The following is a 23,107-nucleotide window of genomic DNA, read 5'->3' as shown; positions in this document are numbered from 1 at the left end:
TTCACACTAATAGAAAAAGTTAATGGAATTAATGATATATTTCGCACCTTTGCAAAGTCTAAATTTCTAAGTCGGTGTTATCTCTGTACAGTTGCTCTACGTACGTATGTGGAATTACTATTAAATATGTACATATTTTTAGGCAAAAGCAAATAAATCGACTTAGTCTATGCAGTTTACCAATCACAAATCAATAGGCACGCTAAAAAATTAGCACCAAGACTTGAGAAATTATTTTTTCTATCGTCTTTATCGATGAAAGTGTATCAAATAAAATACAAAAGTGTTAAACCAACAAGTATAGCAATATACTGGTAGAACCGTACCCCACTCACGATACTTATAACATGGATTGTATTTTTCAAATGATGCATTTTATAATTGCATAATTTAAGAAAATTGATGAATTGAACTTTTTCATTTTTACAAAATCGATCGAATTTGTTGGTTTTTAATATTTTTCCTCGCCAATTAATGAATGAACTCTGTCTATTTCTTATGAAGCACTTGTATTATTCTTTTTGTAAGTTGTCACTTGTAATTAAGAACAATTGTAGCCAAAAAAAATTGTATTTAGCTATGAATTTTTTTCGTAGCAAATAGTTGAATTATTTACTACAAATTTTAAGTCGTCACTATTTAACACCATACATATTTTGTGACAATTTTTTTTGTCACTAAATTGCAGATTGATTAGAGACAACAAAATCTTTGTCACCAATTATTTATATTATTAGTGACGAAAATAAATGTCATAATTAAATCTAAATTTTTATAACTAAAACTTATAATATTTAACTATAAACTCTAATTTGTCGATATTGTAACAATATATTTTTTAGATGAAATTTTTTGTGGGCCAAAAATTAATAAATTTTAAGATAATTTGTCATGAATTAGTTACATTATTAGTGACGAAATAATGTGTGACTGATAACTTTAAATTCGTGACTAACACTACTTAACAAATGGCGCCAATTAATTTTTTGGTGGGAAACTTTAGTGGACAAAACTTTGCTACGGATTTTTATGTTTCATCACTAAAAATATGTGTCTCGTATATTTAAGCACGAAAAGTAAATTTTGTCACTAAAAGCAAACAATTAGTGACGAATTTGATGTCGTAGCTAATAATTTCATAGCTATATATCATATTTGTTGTAGTGTATAAATTTGATCGACTTAAAAAAACTAGATGATTAATTCATGTTCGGTCAGTTAATTAATCAAAATAAATTAATTTATGTTCATTTATAAAAAACTTGACTTGAAGTGAATATTAAGAGATGTGAAATCTAAAATGATAACATAGGTGGAGTATCAATCAGTCATCATTTGGGGCTTGACTTTCATGAATTAGTTTTTTGTTAACTAAGGTGCTCAGGTATTTACTTTGAAAAGAATCAATTCATGTTGACATTCAATTTTCGCCCGATTCATTATTTAATTAATCTTCAAACAATTCCAAATAAGTTAAAATAATATTTTTTTACAAAAAGTCAAATATTTTCAGAGCAATTTTGCCATTTTGTAATAAACAATATAAGGTGTTTATATTTATGGTTTATATTTTATATAATTTTGAATATGTTTTCTATATTTAAACACGAATTTAAGTTAAAGTGTGTGTTTGTTTTCTTTAAATCAGTTAATTCATAACTTAATTGATATACTTAAATTATTTATTTCAAAGTAATTAATTTACATTATTAAATTAAGAAGGTTTTAAATTAATTGGATGCATAATTTATTCTTGTCCCATTTCTATCAAATTCAAACCTTTCAAGAACAAATCGTCTTCAATTATTTTTTTTATAGTAATTGTTGATAAGTTTGATATTTATAATAATGAAGGATACTTTAGTCAATTTAATAATTATTGTATAATATAATCAATCAAACAATAAAAATGTTATTAAACCAAAATAAACGATCAATTTATTTAAAGTATATAATTATAAAATAATGCAATGCAATACAATACAATACAAACAATATGCATCACATATAAATAAAAGATGTTCAATTTATTATGTGGCTGATTTTGCTCCAATTCCTTGATTCTAGGTGTAATTTCATCATGATATTCATATTTTGATAGATTCAACTAGTAACAAGCTAATCATATTTATAAGTTTACCTTTGGAGTCTGTATATGCATCCTCTTCGTTGTACAGCATGTCCATCACACGTGCAAAATTTAAAACTCGTTCTAGGACAAATATTGGTACTTCAGTAGGACGGAGAAGTTCTTTGTTTACATCCTTCCATCCATTGGTGACTTCCTTATGATACTCCATGTATGCCTCTTGCTTCAAAGCTCCATATTCTTTCATGTAACATTCAATAATTGAAGCTACATGTCCTCTTTCTTGTTCAGCCTATATGAAATAAATATCAACATCTTCATTATAACTAAACTACTATAGTTTTAGCATTTCTTTTTATCATATTGTAAAATTCTTAGTTAATTCTTAAGTCAATTTAAAATAAATCCACTTTATACAATTTATTCCATCTGTATACTTATGGAGGTATATTTGAAGCAAATCCGAACTGTTCTATATATTTTGTTTTTCATGCTATTAAGAAGTTACTACGCATATGGATTAAAAGAGGGAGAAATTGACATAAATAGTCATTCAAGAAAATTGTAGCTAACAAATATATGTGTTTTGTCTATTAGTATATAATATATATTTTTGATACATATTAGTGTATATATTTTTTGTATATTTGTCGTGTGGATAAATTACTCCCCCCCCCCCCCCCCCCCCCCCCCACAATCCCCTATTACATGTCATATTTCACTGGAATGTCAATTTGACTAATCTTAAGATTTAAAGTGAATCATATTAATTTAATATTTAAAAAGTATAATTTAAATATTCAAAAACCTATAAAAAAAAAGTACTTCAAGTTATCATTTTCCTCATATTTATATGGTCAAAAAACATATCTCAAAATGTTGATAAAAAATTACTCCCTCCGTTTCAAAAAGAATGGCCTTATTTCCTTTTTAGTCTGTTTCAAAAAGAATGACCCCTTTCCTTTTTTGGCAACACTTTAACTTCAGCTTTCCACATGGCATGTTTAATGCCACAAGATTAAAGGGCATTTTGGTACATTTGACATAACTTTAATTTAGAACCACAAGATTAAAAAGTCTTGTTTCTTTTCTTAAACTCCGTTCCAAGTCAAACAAGGACATCTTTTTGAAACGGAGGGAGTAATATAATTTGACTCTCGAAAAATAAAACATGACAAATATTATGAAACGAAGGGAGTATTTTTTTTTTCATCAACCGGCCAAATGTCTAACTTGCCCGTGAGAAGTTATACTTACTTCATGTCCAATAATATCATCCATTGCTCTACAAATCATTGAGGATGCTCTTACAATCAAAGGCTCATTCATTAACCATTCATAAGTTTGTTTGGGTATAAATTCCTCCATACCATTCAAGGAAGAAGTTGTTGCCATAAGACTGCCAGAGCTTACAAGTGCATTCTCCAAGTGCTCTTCACATTTTGGAATATAGCCAGCATCTAACCATTGGGCTTCCTTAAAATAGGCACTCACTAACTTCTTCATCTAAAAAGAATTAATTAGAAGTAATGTTAGCTAGATAATAATTAAGTCCTAAAAGTATTCATTTATTTTTTTGAATTATACATAGGGGAGGGGAATGGGGAGTGGTTAAAGGAAATTCATTATAACGTGGGAAAATCAAGTTGAAAATTCAAACAGTCATCCAATTGGACTACTAAAATTCAGCATATTACTTAACTAACATATATTTGTGGTTGGTTAAGCAATAATATTACCTCATGTTTTGCATAGTATAAACGGTCTGATTTACATTCTTTGGCCAATACTTGTTCCATTTCACTATAAACGTCTAGAAGGCCTTCATAAGCAGGTCTCAAATATGGCACGATTGAATTAATTGCACTGATATCCCATCTAAAAATTACAAATAAATCGATTTAATTTATGTCTTATACATTAATTTCACAATAAAAACATAAATACATGCTTAATTTTTCATATTCATTAATGAGGGATTGTAAAAGAAAGTTAATTTACTTGTAAAGTTTTTGTTTTATACCTTTGGATTGCATCGGTGAAAGGTGCAAGTTCATCGATTGTTCCATAAGCATCATATGTATCATCAATGATAGAGCTCATCTTTAGTACTTTAGTCATCATTGTTCTAACACGATTATATTTAGGCTCAAAATACATTCCTAGTATCCAAAAATAACACTCAACCAATCTGTCTCTTACATAAGACAATTTGTTTGCAAAATCCAAATCTTTCCACCATCTATATTATAAGATCGTGGATTTAAATAACATATAATTGTATCATATATGAAGGAAGTACATACATAGATCAAATTATATAGATATCTTTATATCTTGTAAACTCACTAAGCTCTCTTTGGTGCATCTTTTGTAGCATGTTGAAATCCAATTTTGCAAATTTCAAAAGCAAATTGTCATGTGCATCATTGCTTAACGTTTCAGTAATTTGAAGCCTAAGCGAGTCATTGTTCAAGTTGGAGAGCATGGATTCCAGATGAGTGGTAGTAAAGGTAAGAGCTTCTTCAAGAATTTCCTCCCCGCGCACTCTCAGATGTACTGCTTCATGTAGACTCAATAATCCTTGAACATCATTAGTAAGGTTTTCTTTGAATTTTTCATCATGATCTATGAATTTCTTGAAGACATCTGCGGATTAATTAATATCGTCTTTTGTTGTTAGAAGATAGAAAGAAGTTTAATTTGTTACAAGTCGTAACTAGACATAAACATTGATTCGTAAGAGTTTTTTGCTGCCAAACTTTTTTACTCTGGTACTCTTTCCGTTCTAATTTATGTGATATACTCCCTCTATCCAATAATCGTTGTCAACTATTGACTTGGCACACGCCTTAAAGAAACTATAAATAGAAGGGTAATTTTACTATATCATCCTTTGAATATAATAAATACAATGTCTTGAAAAATGTAATAGGAAAATGATTGTAATTAATGATAAGGAAGCAAATGTAAAATTATCCATTGATTTCATAAAGTAGACAAGTATTGTTGGACATCCCAAAATAGTATAATGGACAACTATTATTGAACGGAGAAAGTAATTTTATTCGGCACAAAATTTAAAAAAGAAATGAATATTTGAAAAACGTGTACATGTGATAGCATTTGTGTGGCATAATATTTAATTTGTATTGTTATAAAAACTTAAATGCAAATTGTTATCAACATGCAATAACATTATATACCAAGCTAATCGGAAATTGATTTTTATTGTGACTTAACAAATGCAAGGACAGAGCACGTTTACCAGAAGAGATGTAATGTCCTTGTTGCCTTAGCAGTCGTATATTAGGACGCATTAAAAATGTTTTGAATGGATGTTTTAATTTCATCATGAAAATGATATGTCATTCCTAGTCGTCAACACAAGTTTTTGAGTGATATTGTCACAAGTTTCCACCAACATTTTCCTAAATATCTCTTTTAAACTCATCAACTTCAACCTTTTCTTGGCTACTTATTTCCTGTAGGACATCCAAAATTCAGCATTACTTACTATATTGATTTTAAGTTTAAAACGTGTCGTGGTTGTAATATTTCTCTAGTACTTCTTAGACAAAAATTAAGCAACAATATAATAAACAAATAGTATGTGTTAACTCACAGGAGTATAAGAAAGGAAATGATAACCCCAAATAAAGTTTGAGACCTCTAAAATTTCAACCAAGACCACTTCTAGACCTAAAATCATTCTTCAGATCCAATGAAACTGTCATAAATCTGACCCGAGCTTCTAAATCCCGAATGTTGACCAAAGTTAACCCAAAGACTAAACTCTCAATAATTTCCAACTTAGGACCTCAAATCCACGAAAATACTTTGAATTTTAAACTGGCAACTCTCATGGGTTAATTTCCACATTCCAGAGTTGATGGAACAGATGAATTTTCATTCCGAGAGTCAAAACTCCAAAAGACACCGAAAATCACTTTTTAACAAATTTTAGCCTTTCAAACTTCCATAATTTTCATAATTCATAACTTTTCATTCAAAACTCGAAATCAGTTTAAAAATCAATCAAAACAACTCAGAATCAATATCGGGAGGGGTAAAACGATAATTTTATTAAAAAATTCAAAAAGGACCTTCTGAGTCATTGCATAGCTAGCTTAGACTCCCTCCAGTTTTTGTGTTAATATATAGAGTTTATCTAACTTTACCATAAGATGTATTAAGATTGGTATGCCAAATTCCAAGATGTAACCTTTTCATATCAATGATCATTGGAGACAGTTTAAATAAAAAAATCATTGAACACCTGAAGCATGTATTATTTAATTTGGGAATCCAATATTGGCTGAGATAGTTCCTTCTTTGATATCATGTAAAATTAGGTTTTGGGCTTAAGTCGCACTTCTAAAGCTAGCTCAAAAGAATAGGATTGTCCAAACCTTATAAAGAGACAACCCATCTCATTACCATCACTGCAACAATTTTTCATTCGTCAACAATATCATCGTTAGTGAACGAATTCAATTTTATGATTAATTTCATTACGAGTGGTACGAGTTAATAACTAAAAATATTGACGAGTCATGATCAGTGCTTCTAGTTGACTTTTTTTGTAATCGTCGTTTAGTTTGATTGTATCCTATTAATGAATCTAATATTTACAACAACAATGGAAATTATAGTAAATTAAATAATTATTATACAGTACAATACATGAATCCAATTAATAATAAAAAATTTATTGAACCACAACAAAGATACAATTTATTCAAACTTTATTATGATAACAATACAATACAAATACAATACGATTACAGTACATTATAAAGTGATGATAATTAACAACTATCCAAATTAACAAGCTGGAAATGAAATAAAAACAGGATTTAATACAACTCTAAGTGTTGTATATTTTTGAAAATGAACATGAGAGAAAAAAGACAAACCAACCACACTTTTGCTTAATAAATTAAAAAACAACTATTGTTTATTTCAAACATTCCCCAGGAATTAACAGCTCATATGATGTGAATGGCATATTAAAGGTCTTCAATTTATTATATGCCTTATTTTGCTCTAAATATTTGAATGATGAAGTTGCAATTTCAGCATTATATTTATATTTTGACAGATTCAATCAGGATCGAGTCAATCATGTTTTTAAGTTTGCCTTTGGCATTTGTGTATTCATCTTCCTCTTTATATAACGTGTCTATCACACGTGTCAAATTTAGAACTCGTTCAAGGACAAACATTGGTACTTCAGTTGGACGGAAGAATTCTTTGTTTATGTCCTTCCATGCATTGGAGACCTCTTCCTGAAATTTAATGTAAGCCTCTTGCTTTGAAGCTCCATATTCTTTCATGTAACATTCAATAATTGAAGCTACATGTCCTCTTTCTTGTTCAACCTACATAATATTAATAGATTTCAATATCTCCATATATATAATTAATACATTTTAAACATTATTTTTGGTATTATATTGTAGGCTTCTTAGCTAACTTTTAAGAATTCGAAGTATTTAAATCGAATACATACAATATATGTGTTCGTTCATGCTACTAGGACTATTTCCTTTTTCTTTCTTTCTGGTTTTATGATTGTTATTATTAGCAGTTTTAGGTGTACCTACCTCTTTATTATTAGTAGTATCATTTTACTGTTATCGTTGTAATGGAGGGACAAAAAATCTTTTAAGTCACTTAGACAAACCAACTAAGAGAGTTAAATGAATTTATTTAACCTTATTATTTTTAGAAACTTTTGTAATTATTTTAAACTATAGATTGTTGTGATTTATAGTATTTATATATATATATATAATTTTGAAACATATAAATTTTATCTAAAAAAACTTAAAGATTCTCTAATAAAATTCACACCGAAGAGTAGTTAGTTTGACCCTCACACAAAGTGAAACATAAGAAGTACAATTGTTTTTGATAAGTCGAGACACTATTAGGGCTTCATTTATTTACATTTTATGAAATTTTGAATCTTAATTAATGTTCAGATCTCAGTCATTATGTATATACTTATTTTTACGAGCAAGGAAATAGAGAAGTATTATTATTGTACTTACTTCATGTCCAACAATATCGTCCATTGCTCTGCTTATCAATGAAGCAGCTCGAACTATCAAAGGCTCATTCATTAACCATTCAAAAGTGTCTTTGGATATAAATTCTTCCAACCAAGGAAGTTGTTGATCCCATCATATAGGCCGCGCTTACGAGTGAAATCTCCATGTGTTCCTCATATTTTGGAATATGGTTATCATCATTCAACCATTGGGCTTCCTTAAAATAGGCTCTCACCAACTTTTTCATCTAAAAAGAATAACAAGTAATTTAAGCTAGACAATTACTACTAGCTTGTATCTTTTTTCCTTTTGGAATTAATGATAACATGGAAATCGAAATTAAATTCTCACTAATTAATAAGATAAGGTGAAAATATAGATAGCCAACTAATTGAATTATCAAAATTTACTTTAACATTATTTAGCTCATATTTTGCATAGTATACACGATCCAATTTACCTTCTTTGGACAACACTTGTTCCATTTCAATGTAAATATCTAGAAGAGCTTGATAAGCATGTCTCATATATGGCGGTATTGAATCGATTGCATTAGCATCCCATCTAATATATCATCAAAACCACAAGCTAATTAACTCTTACACCTCGTCTATATATATATATATTTCATAATAACAACAGGAAAACATAGTTACTTTCTCATAATCATTAGTGAGGGATTGTCATATTAAAAGATTATTTTACTTGTAATTTTTTTTATGTTTTACCTCTGGATTGCATCAGTGAAAGTCACAAGTTCGTCATAGGTTGCATAAGCATCAAAAGTGTCATCAATAACCGAGGTGATCTTGAGTACTTTTGTCATCATTTTTCTAGCACGATTATACTTTGGCTCAAAATACACTCCTAATATCCAAAAGTAACACTCAACCAGTCTGTCCCTTGCATATGGAATTTTATTTGCAAAATCTAAATCTTTCCACCACCTACATACATCACAAGAACAACGGTTTTAATTCACCTAATTAAAGAACATATATAGACCAAATAGTGTACCACCTTGTAAGGTCACTAAGCTCTCTTTGGTGCAACTTTTGCAGCATGTTAAAATCCAATTTAGCAAATTTCAAAAGCAAATGGTTATGTGCATCATTATTTTCATAAATGGATATGTATTTCCTTGCTCCCACCCTTGGTGAAGTCATGCGAATAGGCTGACTTAAGACTTCAGTAGCTTCAACCTTAAGAGAGTTATTGCTCAAGTTGGAGACCGCAATGGACTCGAGATGATTGGTGGTAAAGGTAAGAGCTTCTTCAAGAATCTCCTCATCGCGCACTCTCAAATGTGATGCTTCATACAAACTAAATAATCCTTGAACATCATTAGTAAGTGTTTCCTTGAATTTTCCATCTTGTTCGGTGAATTGCTTGAAGACATCTGGTAATTAAAACATCATGTTCATTGTTAGTCAGAAATTTAACCTTCAAGTCCATTAAAATGTTACGTAATGAAGAAAAGTAGGGTTGTACAAAATCAAACCGAAAATCGAACCAACCCGCAAACCAGAAAAAAGACTAGTGATTTGGTATTGGAAAAAAAAGACTGACTATATTTGGGTTGATTAGGTTTTAACTTAAAAAAACCATCCCGAGACCAAACCAACCCGACATTATATATATAATTTTAAAATTTTATTTTATACATAAAAATATTTACTTTCATATAATTTTTAAATATTTCTTATACTTTTTCATAGTTTTTATCTTTTAATATATTATTTCAAGTTTGAAATTCAATAAAGATTATAGTCCACAAATGTTGGTAATTATAATAAAGCTTAAATCAAAATCAAATTAATACTAATGCAAAAAGAAAATCAATTCAACACTAAAAATGACAATAATATTAAATATTTGTTCTTTAGTTTTACATTGGTTTAGACAATTAAAATACATAATCTAATTTTAATTTCCTTTAATATTTAGTCATGTAACTAATACTTATTAAACTTATTTTAGCATGATTTAGTACTTTTAAATTATGATCATTTTCATTATGACTTGTTAATTTGCAATATTTGTTTTACGCGATTTCATTATTATTATTTTTGTTGGATATTTTAGTGTCATTAATCATATCATATTTTGTGTTATTTTCTTAAGAAACACCTTAGATAGTTGTATTGTGGTAGGACTAAAGAAATATTTGAAGTACAAGTAAATTATATGTTTGTTTGAATACTTTACCGAAAAAACCCGAAAATCCAAAAATCCGAGCTTGAAAAACTCAAATTTTATTGGTTTGGTTTGGTTTGATTTATAAATTTAAAAATCCGACACAAATGATTTGGTTTGATAATTGAAAAATCCGAACCAACATGTACACCCCTAAAGAAAAGTAATATATATGCATTAATTACCAGATGACATGTAATGTCCTTGTTGCCTCACAAGTCGAAAACGAAGAGAAACAACGTGAAGGTTGTCATCATTCTGTTTGGACGCATAAAAAATGTTTTGAATGGATGTTTCAATTTCATTATGGAAAAGATATGCCACTCCCAATCGTTGCATCGCGTCTATCAACACAAGTTTTTGTAGACTACCCTTTGGAGTTTCATTATCAGCCGCCAATGAGCCTTGCAGGCTGTTATTTTTTAAAAAAAATCTCATTTTATTTTATTGTTTGTTAAAAGTCTAATAATAATAATAATAATAATAATAATACATAGTTGTTGATATGATGCATAAAGATAGTTTAGACCTTATTGCTAGCCATTACTTTGTGGCTTTTCAAACGAACTAAACCCAATAGTTTAGACCTTATTTACTACTTAGTTGATATTTTTTTTTCTTCAACTTTTTTTATGTGAAATTATAATTTGGTTTATTCACTTGCAGAATGATAAAATTCAGCCTTCTGTAGTCATACTTTATTTTGGTGGAAATGCCCTATTGATGAATATGTTGAAAACATGAGAAAAATTATACTTCATATCAAGGTAAAAAAAAATTGTTACCCTTTTGATTCCGAACTTGTAATTAACATGATAGGAGTAAAGCCTAAACCCTCACACTTATGGCACACAACCAAGGTGATTGTTTTTGGGAAGAAAAAAAAGCCATCTGGATTGACCTTAAAAAAGTGATTTTAAAAAAATACTTATTAGGGCTAGTTTAGAAAGTCAGTCTAATAATTAAAGTATTTGGGTATACTATTCATCCTGTTTGGTTGATTATGCATTTACCTAGGATGTAATCACTTTGTCCAATTTATAGGGAGAAAGTACTAATAGTTTGTAATTACATGATGTAATTACTAGGTAATTACTTTTTAATTTCTTGCTTAATTTTATTTCTATTTTTATTTTTTTCATTTTAATTTTTTTTATTTTATTATTTTAAATTCTTTTTTATTTTATTATTTTAAATTCTTTTTTATTTTTATTATTCTAATATTTTCTAAAAATATTTTTTAATATTATTTATATTTCATTTCCTTCTTATTCTCAACCTTTATTCATGCATTTTCTAAAAAATATTTTAATTTTTAAATTAAAGTAGAATTCATTGTTGAATAAAGTTATGGACTTACATTCCCCTTTTCATTAAATCATATTTATGTATGTTATGTTGAAATTTGACTTTAGAACTTATGTTATATTTTCAATTTAATTTGTTTTAGGAGTATTGACTCAATATTTTACATTGCAAGATATTTTATTAAGTTAGACTTGATAGATTATCTTTTTGTCAGATGTTTTATAATTTTATGACATTGTATTTGTAATATTAATCTTTCGTTCAAACATGCATTTCATGCATAGAGATTATGTACTTTTAGTTTTTATAATTACTTTAATTAAAACCTACTGAATTGAAAAATACAAATCAATTATTTTTTATAAAATTATTTAAGCACATATGTTTATTAGTTAATTTATTTTTCAAAAGACAATATATATCTTGATATTCAATTTAATATTATTTATAAAAGTTCTTATTTTTCTAATATAAATATTCAATTTAATATCATGTGTTTGGTACACACGTGTTGCTAAGCTTTTTTTTATCAAAATATCTGAAATACCCTTAAAGTTGTTAAACATTATAAAATACTAATTATTATAATTTTTATTTCTAAAATAAATAGAATAAAAATTAATTTATATTTTAATTCAACTTCAATATAAATAATAATGACTATATCTTTTCTTTACCACAAATAATTTATAAAGAAAAAATAAAAAAGGAAAAAATAATTTAGAAGAAAAAAAATAAAGAAAGAGCAAAGAGAAGTAGAAAAACGGAAGAAAAGAAAGAGCAAAAAGAGGGGTAGAAAGGGATAAAACGAAAGAAAGAAAGAGCAAGAAGAAGAAAAAATTGGAGGAAAACAATATAGAAATTATAAAAGAATATTAGGGATAAAAAGGTAGATGCTTTAGACTAGAACCTTACTCTAGCATCGAGAAGGGATAGATGTTTGACTACCTACTAACAGTGTACGTAATCATCAACCTTCATGCTCTCCTATCTAAGGTTATATCAACATTCAGATATAGTTGTAACTTGTATCATATCCTATTTTGAATTCTTTTTTTTATCTTGTTGAAGAAAATGATAACGGGTTGAATTTCTTAAGCTTCTTTCATATATTTACTTTTTTATTATTTAAGCATAAATTTTGACTCCTCTACCAACAGTTGTAATGTTAGTACGGTAGTTCCATGAGAAGGTTTACGTTATAGTACAAAGAGAACATATGCTTATTTATCTATTTAGTATATCTTTAACATATACAGACATTATTTATCTATTTAATATATCTTTGATATATATGAAAACATAGCAGGATGGATTCTTTTTCATAAATCATGTGAATTTTTTCTATATAATATATACTAATTGATAATGAGGTTCTTATTTTAAAGAAAAAAAATGAATGATGATGAAAGTTGAAACTAGGAGTGTTTTATCTATTACACCTATTGAATTATATATAATCTTGAGTTCTTGACCACCAAATTTAATGACATATGCATGTGATGATGCTATATGAAAATTTTGGTCACCAAATTTGATGACCCATGTGATTACATATGTGTATTTTTGAAATATATTAAGGACCATTACTATCATGTTAATGTATTAAGTACCAAATAAATTCAAAATTAAGTCATATATTTTTATTTTTATTTTTATTTTAAAATTTAGTCATACATTAAGGATCTTTTTGATCATTTTCTCTACACATTGAAATTGCTTCAATTTTATGCAAAGTGAGTTGTGTGTATGATTTTGCTGATCCACTAAGCCAAATCCGAACAAATTAAACATTAAAGAAAGTGAGTTTTAGGTATAGTACTTTCAAATTCCAATTTAAGAATTTTTTACTCGATTGAATCATTTTTATATGTTATAGTAAATAAATTGTTTTATTTTAAATATATAAGAATTCCATATATTTAAAAACTAAACGAAGTAAACTGCAAGCCAACATAACTAATGACAAAAAATATTTTTTAAAAAAATAAAAATCAAGGAGAAAACAGTTACACTTCCACAGGAGAATGACATAAAAGGGAATACTATTGTTTTCAAATTGTGGCTAAGGGCGTGTTGAGGAAAATATCTTCCAAAAATTGTTTTCCAATTTGTATATATTGGTTAGTTAAAAACTTTCAAAAATAATCAAGTTTCACAGGTGGTATTTCATATGATTGTTTCCTCTCCATCCTCCATTACATCACATTTTTTTCCCAACCGGTATCCACTCTTACTTCCACTCCATTTTTCATATTATTTGTCTATATTACATGTAAATATTTTTAAAATAATTTTTTACTTACTCAACAAATACAAAAAAATAAATCAAAAATCTATTTATTTTTCTAAAACTATTTCTTATGAAATATCTTTCATGAAAGACATTTTTCTTTTTACAAAACCCGTCATACGTCTAAAAGGTCGTTCTAAGTGAAAGAGAAATGAATAAGACCATGTGCTTTAATTTTTGACAGCTCAACAAGATATTTTAGGTTTTCTTAATTTGTTGTATTATCTTTTAACTCTAGTTGGACCCGCAGAATGAAAATTTAAAACCACAGATTCATATATTTTTTATATCACACATAAATAACCTGAATTGATATTATTATTTAAATAAACTAATAATAATATTAATACATGTTGGTTACGTATGATAATATATTAGACGAATGTGTATGTTGAACTAGAATTTAGAATTTTTAAGTTTAGACTTATCATTAAACTTATAATCATTTTTTTTTAGTAAATTTACAATTAGATATTTATATATATTTAATAAATGTCCTAATATAAAAACAAAATAAAAATAAAAATTATTGAGTTCGTCTGAATTTTAAGAGCGTCTTTGTCAACGTGATTAACATTTACAACTTCATAATCTTAGTACAGTACATTTTAGATGTGAGGCTTATGGGGACAACCTTGTGAACCCAAAAAAGAAAATATATAAATATCATACAGTTGTTGAAAATTCCTTATTATTTTTTGTTTGAAAATTTTAGTGTCATCACTCATCTCATATTTTGTGATATTTTCTTAAGCAATATCTTAGATAGTTATATTTTGGTATAACTAAAGAAATATTTGGAGCACAACTTAATTATATGTTTTTACAGAAAAAACTGGAAAAAAAAAAACTATAGTTGAAAAATCCTAGTTTTAGTAGTTTGGTTTTAAAAATCTAACATAAATAATTTAATTTGATATTTAAAAAACTCAAATCAACCCAATCATAGACACCCCTAACCACAATTATATGGCCCAAAAACGACCACTAATATAAAAAGATAGGAAAATTGAATATAATAGCAAACTATTAATTCAAATTAAATGCTATAAATATAGTTTGATTTAATTGTACCTCATAGCAAACTGTTGCTATTTCACCTCTCTCTTGATGAATCTCGCTCGCCACTCTCGTTCTCTCCCTCGCCTCTCTCATTTTTTATACAAACGCAAGTGTATAAAGTGCATTTGTGTTTGTATAAAGCGAGAGAAAATTGTATATATACATATATTTTCGTTCCCCTCTCTCCCCTCTCCCAGATCTCGCTCGCCACTCTCCCAGATCTCGCTCTTTCACTCGCCTCTCTCACTTTATACAAAAAACACAAATTGTATAAAATGCGTTTGTGTTTGTATAAAGCGAGAGAAAATTGTATATATACATATATTTTCGTTCCCCTCTCTTCCCTCTCCCAGATCTCGCTCTCTACTCTCCCAGATCTCGCTCTCTCACTCGTCTCTCTCACTTTATACAAAAACGCAAATGTATAAAATGCGTGAAAATTGTATATGTACATATATTTCGTTCCCCTCTCTCCCCTCTCCCAGATCTAGCTCGCCACTCTCCCAAATCTCGCTCGCTCACTCGCCTCTCTCACTCGCCTCTCTCACTTTATACAATTGATCTTTTTGTATATGTATACCAAAACATATTATACAACTGCTTTCTTTTGTATATGTATAGCGAATTATACATATTTATGTTTGCTATGGAGCGCAATTATGCAAACTTTGCTATAGCATACAAATATGAATTTTGTGTTTGCTATATGTGAAAGTTGCTCAAAAAAGATTATACTAATTTTTTTCTCTAAAGCAAAATTAAACAAGTGGATTGTTCCCATTTGGACAATATTTAATAGAAGTTCAAAAAAATGAGAATTTGAAGTTGAAAGCACTTTGAATTTTTATAAATGGCAGCTATTGTACCACTTGAAATACCCCTCAAACTAGTCCTTCAACTTCAAATTCTCTATTTACATTTAAGTTAAAATAATGGATAGAGTAATAAAGTACAATTTATAAAAGATATATTTTTTATTTCAATTTATGTGAAGGATTTGAATTACAAAAAGTTAAAAATTTTTAATTTTAATTATGAAATTTGGTACATATTAATTGTAACGATCTGTTAGGTCTTGTTGAGTAGGAGAGCCTTTTTTTCATTAAAGATCCTTCCATGAAATTTTTAATGAGAATTTTGAACTATTAATTTAATTTTGGCTATTTAATTAATGAATAATTTTAAATAATTAATTCAATTGATGGTTAATGGGCCAAGTGCACAATTTATTTATTTAATATTATAGAGCTGGCTCAGCCCCATCCGGCCCAAGCCTAGCCGACCAAGTATTTGAAGGTCTAGGGCGGGCCGGCCCTTCATTTGGAAGGGTGAAGGGCTTGAAAATATTCAACCCAACCCAACCCTAGAAGGGCCGAGGGCTGGGGCGGGCTAGCCCTTCTTTTTTTCTTTTTTTCTTTTTTTCATTCTTCTTCTTTTCAAACTTATAATTCTATAACATCAAGAAAATGAGAAGATTTTCAAATCAAATATAGCAAACAATGGTGTTGTTTCAATAACACTAGCAAAACAATCTAGTGTCATTAGCATGTATCTCGCATACCAGATACGTGAGCGAGATAAAAGAGTGACAAGTAAGATGGGAGGGAGGTGAGGGCGCGAGATTTATCTATGTATCCTATATACATGTGATTCTACTTGGATAGAGTGTATCTAGAACATATTAACCTAATTTTGAGTCCATATATTTCGAAATACATGTATCTGGACGTACCAAAATATGGTAAGATTCATAATATTACAACATAGTGTGTATTTAAGTAACTAGATTATATAGTAGTGAGATTATTGTAAGTTACCTTAAACAAATAGTTTTGGCCCATGGGCCAATCCCGGTCCGGCCCCGATCAAGCCTCAAGGAGGGCCAAGGGCTTATATGGACCGGGCTTATAAGCCTTAATTTTAAGGAAAAATTACGCGTATAAGCAAACATATAATAGTTAATTACTTAACATAGCTATAGTTTGCCTTAATTACAATTCGCGGCCTACTTTTAGCTATAATTACGCAGCTCAGCTTTTTAGTTTTGTATAATTTGCACGTTTCTATAATTCGGAATTTGTATAATATAATTTGTATAACTTTTGTATAATATAATTTATATAACTGTTTACACTTCTGATGTTTGTAATTGTATAAATTCATTATTTAGAGTTTATACAAAAATAAATGAATTATACAAATGTACCCGCGAATTATACAAACCTGTGAATTTATACAAATCCGCGAATTATACAAACGAAATAGCTTAAATTGTAGCTACAACTCATAAATATGCAAACTATAGCTATGAAGCATAATTAAGTTTATTATAGTGACTATTTGTAAAAGTTCCTCTAATTTTAAATGGACTTGAAAAATCTTATCCTAACCCTACCCCAATATTATCTCTGCACACGACGAAGAGAAACATCGTATTAATAGAACAAGCACAAAATTTGCCAGGTAAAAAGAAAAATCTGTCATTCAAGTATCAGTTGAATGGTTTAGGAATATGTGGTAATTATTATTGCCAACGAGTCGGTGAGAGGTTAGTGATTAACCCTCTATGGCTATGCATTTATGGTATTAAGATGTCGGTTGGAAAAAAAAAAATCAAATTTTGGAAAATTTTGACACTATTAACACATGATGGGTTCTTTGGGAAGATAAGTTAGTTGTTAATTAAGAAAGAGTAATCATACAGTAATGATTGACTCATTATATAAGGGAGGATACATTTTTAAAAGGAACTGAAGTATGTTTGCCATGAAAGATTAGAGTTTTTTTGTTAAATTTTCATTTAGTTTCTGTCGAGATTCTTGCAACCATTGAATATTAAGCATAAGTTATATGAATACCATTAGATTATGTTATTTGAAGGAATTATGACTCAACCCTAGGCTTGAATTTTTGAAAACATGAGACTTGGCATATTAATTATACCAAGATTAGGAGATTGATTAGAGATGTGAGTAAGTTTTTTGGGTTTAGACTAGACATGTAGTAATATGAAAGTCTACAGATTCGTTTACTTACGAATAATGACTATTTGATAGATTGGGGACATTCTGAAGCTTACGAAAGGAAAAGGCAAAATCTTGAGGATTTGTGACACGTGTTCGATATTCAAGATATGTTAAGACTTTCAAACTTAGTTGAAGGACATTTTTCTAATTAAAAATTAAAAATGTAATAGACAATGGGTAAAGGGGAAAGATGGGGTCTCGTACCAATGATGTGACGGGTATTGGTATGAGTACCGGTGTTATAAAGGGAAAGTTTATTACTATAGAATGACGGATTGTAATTCGAGAATGCCCACGCATATGGGCATTAGTTGATGTATTATTGACTTGGTTTCTTTTGTGTTATTGTGTTTCTTTATGAACCTGTATATTTGTGATAGTTGAGGTGATTATATATCATACTGATATTTGATTGATTGAAATGCATCATCATCCCTTGTTATTGATATCATATTGTACACATTCATTGACATGAGATTGAATATAAGTTGGGCACGTGGAGATCGTCTGTGCTAGGATTATTCAATTTTATGATTATAAGTTGTGCATTGGAGACTGTCCGTGCTAGGGATTGTTTAATTTTATGATAGTGCGTTGAGATCGTTTGTGTCGGTATATGGACCTCACGAGTCTCCCATGGATACGAACTCTCAATCTTTTCAAGAAGTATCGTGTATATACGGTTGAGAGAGTACTTGACATCTGAGGCATATCATTTCATGGTGTTGTATTGCATTGCATCTCATTACATCCTTTATTCTTATTTGATTGTGTGCTTATTCGGTGGTTGGACATTACGTGACCTTTGATTATCCCTATTTGATGAAACTTGACTGATAAGTATAATGTAGACTTGTAAAATTAAAGGATGATTTTCTTATATACTCTGTCATTACTTTTTTCGTTGTTGATTTATGAGACATGCTGAGTACAAATGATTTCGTACTCATACTACACTTGTTGCACTCTTTTGTGGTGCAGATTCGATTTCGAATACGAGAGCTTGGAGTATCTTGGAGTTGTGGTGAGCTGTTTGGCTATTCCGCAACCCACACCTTCCTCAATCTTATTATTTATTTTGTTGTTATAGTATTCAGACAGGATATTTCTTACATTTAGACTTATCATTTTGGTTTCAGATTTACACCATATTCTAGAAGCTCTTGTACTTATGACACCAAAATATTGGGTGGTATTTTAGTTTTTCCGCATTTCGTACTTATGAATGACTTAGTGTTTGAGATTTACTTGTTGTTTATCTTTTCACCTTAATTATTTAGTTAAATTGGTAAAGCTAGTAGATTGGTTTACCTATCAGTTGAGAACATGGGTATTATCACGACATGAAAATTTTGAATCGTGACATTCATCAAAAGTTTTAAAAGCAAAATTCACATATTTAAAAACAACACAAAATATATTGCAAGCCAACATAACTAATGATCAAAAATATTTTTGAAAAATTAAAAAAATTAAAATGGAGGAGAAAACAGTAACACCTTCACATGAGATGACATAGAGGGAATACTAATATATCCAAATTGTGGCTAAGGGTGTGTTGAGGAAAATATCTTTCAAAAAGTGATTGTCAATATTTACATTTCGGTTGATTAAAAAATTTAAAAAATAAATAAGTTCTACGAGTCACATTTCATATGATTATGGCCTCTCCATCCTTCATCACATCATATCTTTGAACCCTACCCTCACCACCAACTCTTACTCCTATCCCACCTTTCATAGTATTTGTTTTAGATTATATATAAATATTTTTAAAATAATATATATTTCACTTACCTAATAAATGCAAAAAATAAATTAAAAATCAATTTATTTCCATAAAAATAATTTTCTAAAAAATATTTTTTCATAAAAAACATTTACTTTTAACACACCCTACGTCAGCTTGAAAGGTTCTAATTGAGAGAGAAATGAATAAGACCATGTGGTTTATTTTTTTACAACTCAACAAGATATTTTAGGTCTCCTTTGGTGTATTATCATTAACTTTGATTGGACCGCAAAGAATGAAAATTTAAAATCATAGAAGGTGAGTGACTTTGTAAGTAAAACAAAATGCATAATTGAGTAACTTTGTAAGTAAAACAAAATGCATAAGAGATAAAGAGAATAATTTTGGGGGGAAAAGGTAAAATAAAAGGTTGAGTAACATTGTAAGTAAAACATCCAGAGTTGAATGACTTTTCAGTAAAAATCAAAGTTGAATGACTTTCTGATAAAAGAGTCTATAGTTGAGTGACTTTTGAGTTAAAAACTAAAGTTAAGTGGCTTTCTGATAAAAGAGTTGATAGTTGAGTGACCATCTTTGATGTTATCTCTCAAATTCATTATAAGTGTTTAAATCTTAATAAAATAGATTTGAACCATTAAGTGCAAACAAATGAAGCTTAATTTTCTTGTTGAGTTAGACCAAAATTAAAGCATTGTCTTATTCATTTCTCTTTCACTTATTAAGAACCTTTTGAAGCTTGGAAATACTGTCACCTTTCTTCTTCTTTTTTCCTTCTAAAATATTGCTTGATCGATCAATTTGACGTAGGACTAGTTTGGGGAGTATTTCAAGTGATATAATAGTTGTCAAAGTGCTTTCAACTTTAATCAAATCTTGTCCAAACGAGACTAATCCACTTGTTTTAATTGAAGAACTATTTATTTATGAGATAAGCGTCAAAAACACACCTAAACTATCCCCATTTTTTGAATTTCATGCCTAAATTAACTATTGAGAGTGTGAGTTTCATACCTAAACTATCAACATTGTCACCATAAAAATCTTTTTTAAGATTATCAAATTGTTCAAAGGATATTTACAGACAAGCCTATACATATGATATCCGTTATATTTTAAAAAATAGACAACTTATCTACTACTATAACATATATAAATTAAAAGTGATCCAATAGCATAAAAAATATTTATTTTGACAATACTATAACTAAAACTCTTTTTCTTTAGATATTTAATTTGTGTTGTTTGGTGGAGCAAAGGTATAGAAACTACCATCACCAAATGCAAATTATTGCAGCATCACTTGAGCAATCAGCAGGAATTGGATCAAAAAAATCATACACACAACTTGCTTTGCATAAAATTTTGAAGCATTTTCGATGTCTAGAGAAAATGAACAAAAATGTCCTTAATGTATGAGTTGATTTTGAATTTATTTGGTCCTTGATATATTTCAAAATGTAATTAGTGCATTACACAAAGGTACTTCTGTAAAATGCAATCTGATTTCAAAATTCCTAATCCTAACTTGAAAGAGCTTTTTAAAAACTTTGAATATAGAATTGAAGATTGAAGAAAAAGAAATTTTATTCGATAAACTATGGAAAGTATCCTACAATATCTTTGATTAGTCCAAGTAGATGTCGATGCTGCCTCAATTTATTTTGACAGCAAAAGTCACGATTGTCTTTACTTAAATAATTTAGGCCTAAAGCTAAATTGATCATATTTTATTATTAGATTTGATCCCTACCATATTTATTATTCACCGAGGTACAAAATAAGAGGGGTCACCTGTTGAAGATAAGAGAAGCTGAAGAAAAGGAAACATGTTGTATAATCAATGTGTATAATTGTTAACTGTTATAGAATAAGAGTCATATTAGGATTGAATTATTGTGTTAACTAAACTCGACTAGGCTACTATGTCTTGTGTCAGTCGATTAGAATAAGTTATAATTGTAGTAATAGTAGTCAACCTCCACTCTTGAAAATTGTATATTTATATTGTAGTAGAACTTTAAATATAGCTAGCCTAGGACTCTACAATTAACTCATATATAAGGAGCATGTACTCGACAATTTACATCATTAATACAATCTTTGATTTCTCTCATTCTTTTACTTGAGAATTCTATTTCTCTTTATAAAAAAGCATGAACTCGAATCATTACTAGAATCCTTGATTTCTCCTGTTCTTTAACTTGAGAATTCTACGGCATGGACCCCAAGCATTTGGTTTCTTATTATGTAAAAGAAAGGATATTGTAAAGACTATTCTTTTTTTATCCTATTCGACTTTAGCTAACACAAGACAATAGTCTAGTCGACTTCAGTTAACGTAGTAGCCCACACCTGCACTCAAGTTTTTGGAGCAAAATCATGCATATAATGAATTGAAGATCTTTTTACTTATATGCGATGTATAATGTATTTTATTTTACTACATTATTTTATAATTATAATGTTAAAATAAGTTGTATAGTTCATTGTTTAATAGCACTTTATTGTTTGATTTTCAACAATCATTAAATTTACTTAAGTATCGTTGATTATTATAAATAGAAAACTTATCAACAATTACTATAAAAATATCTGAAGACGATTTGTTCTAGGCTGTACTGCCTCATTGCACTAAAGAACATACTAATAGAGTCAGCTTCAATTTGCACTTGTGTTGATTAATTATTGGCTGGCCTCGTACCACTTTATATAATGATATTTGTATAGGTATAAAAACTGGCCAAATGTGAGGCCGAATCAGGTAAAGACAACCTAACCTCAAGAGGGATATAACAACTACTCGTATGAAAAGCTAAGCGAGATAATCCTCAGCTATCTCTATCCTAACTTATGTCATCCATAATCTTCTATTTAAGGTCGTGTCCTCAATAACTTGTAGTTATATCATATCATGTTTAGCCATCACACCTTCGTATTGGTGCATCCACACATCTCTTCTTTACATGCCCAATGCATCAAAGTCTTCCTTCCCGCACCTATCAAGGCCACTACTACCTGGGCCCAGGTGTCCTCATTTCTGATTTTATATATCTTCTATTTTTCCCACACATCCACCTCAGCATCCTTATTTCCACAACTTTCAACTTTTGAATGTTGAAATTATTGACCAACCAACATTCCACTCCATACAACATAGCCAATCTAACCAATAGTAGATCAATATATTCCAAGAAAATCTTACGTCTAGTTCATCCAATGATTCTTCAAGTCACTAATCGATAAAATACCAAACAAAAAGCAAAATAAAAGGATATCAAAGTTCACACCTATGCTACAGTAACAAGAATAACAAGTAAATCA

The 23,107-nt window shown here is 28.9% G+C and overlaps 2 pseudogenes; both read right to left on the bottom strand.

The window, feature by feature from the left end:
- Positions 1-2,087: 2,087 nt before the first annotated feature.
- LOC125873579 (terpene synthase 9-like) lies at positions 2,088-5,801 on the bottom strand (annotated as a pseudogene).
- Positions 5,802-7,113: 1,312 nt separating this feature from the next.
- Positions 7,114-10,683, bottom strand: LOC125873578 (terpene synthase 9-like; annotated as a pseudogene).
- Positions 10,684-23,107: the final 12,424 nt, after the last annotated feature.

Source organism: Solanum stenotomum, chromosome 8 (assembly GCF_019186545.1).
Source record: "Solanum stenotomum isolate F172 chromosome 8, ASM1918654v1, whole genome shotgun sequence".
NCBI lineage: Eukaryota > Viridiplantae > Streptophyta > Magnoliopsida > Solanales > Solanaceae > Solanum > Solanum stenotomum.
Note: the sequence above shows the minus strand (reverse complement) of the source record. Positions and strands in the feature narration are given on the sequence as shown.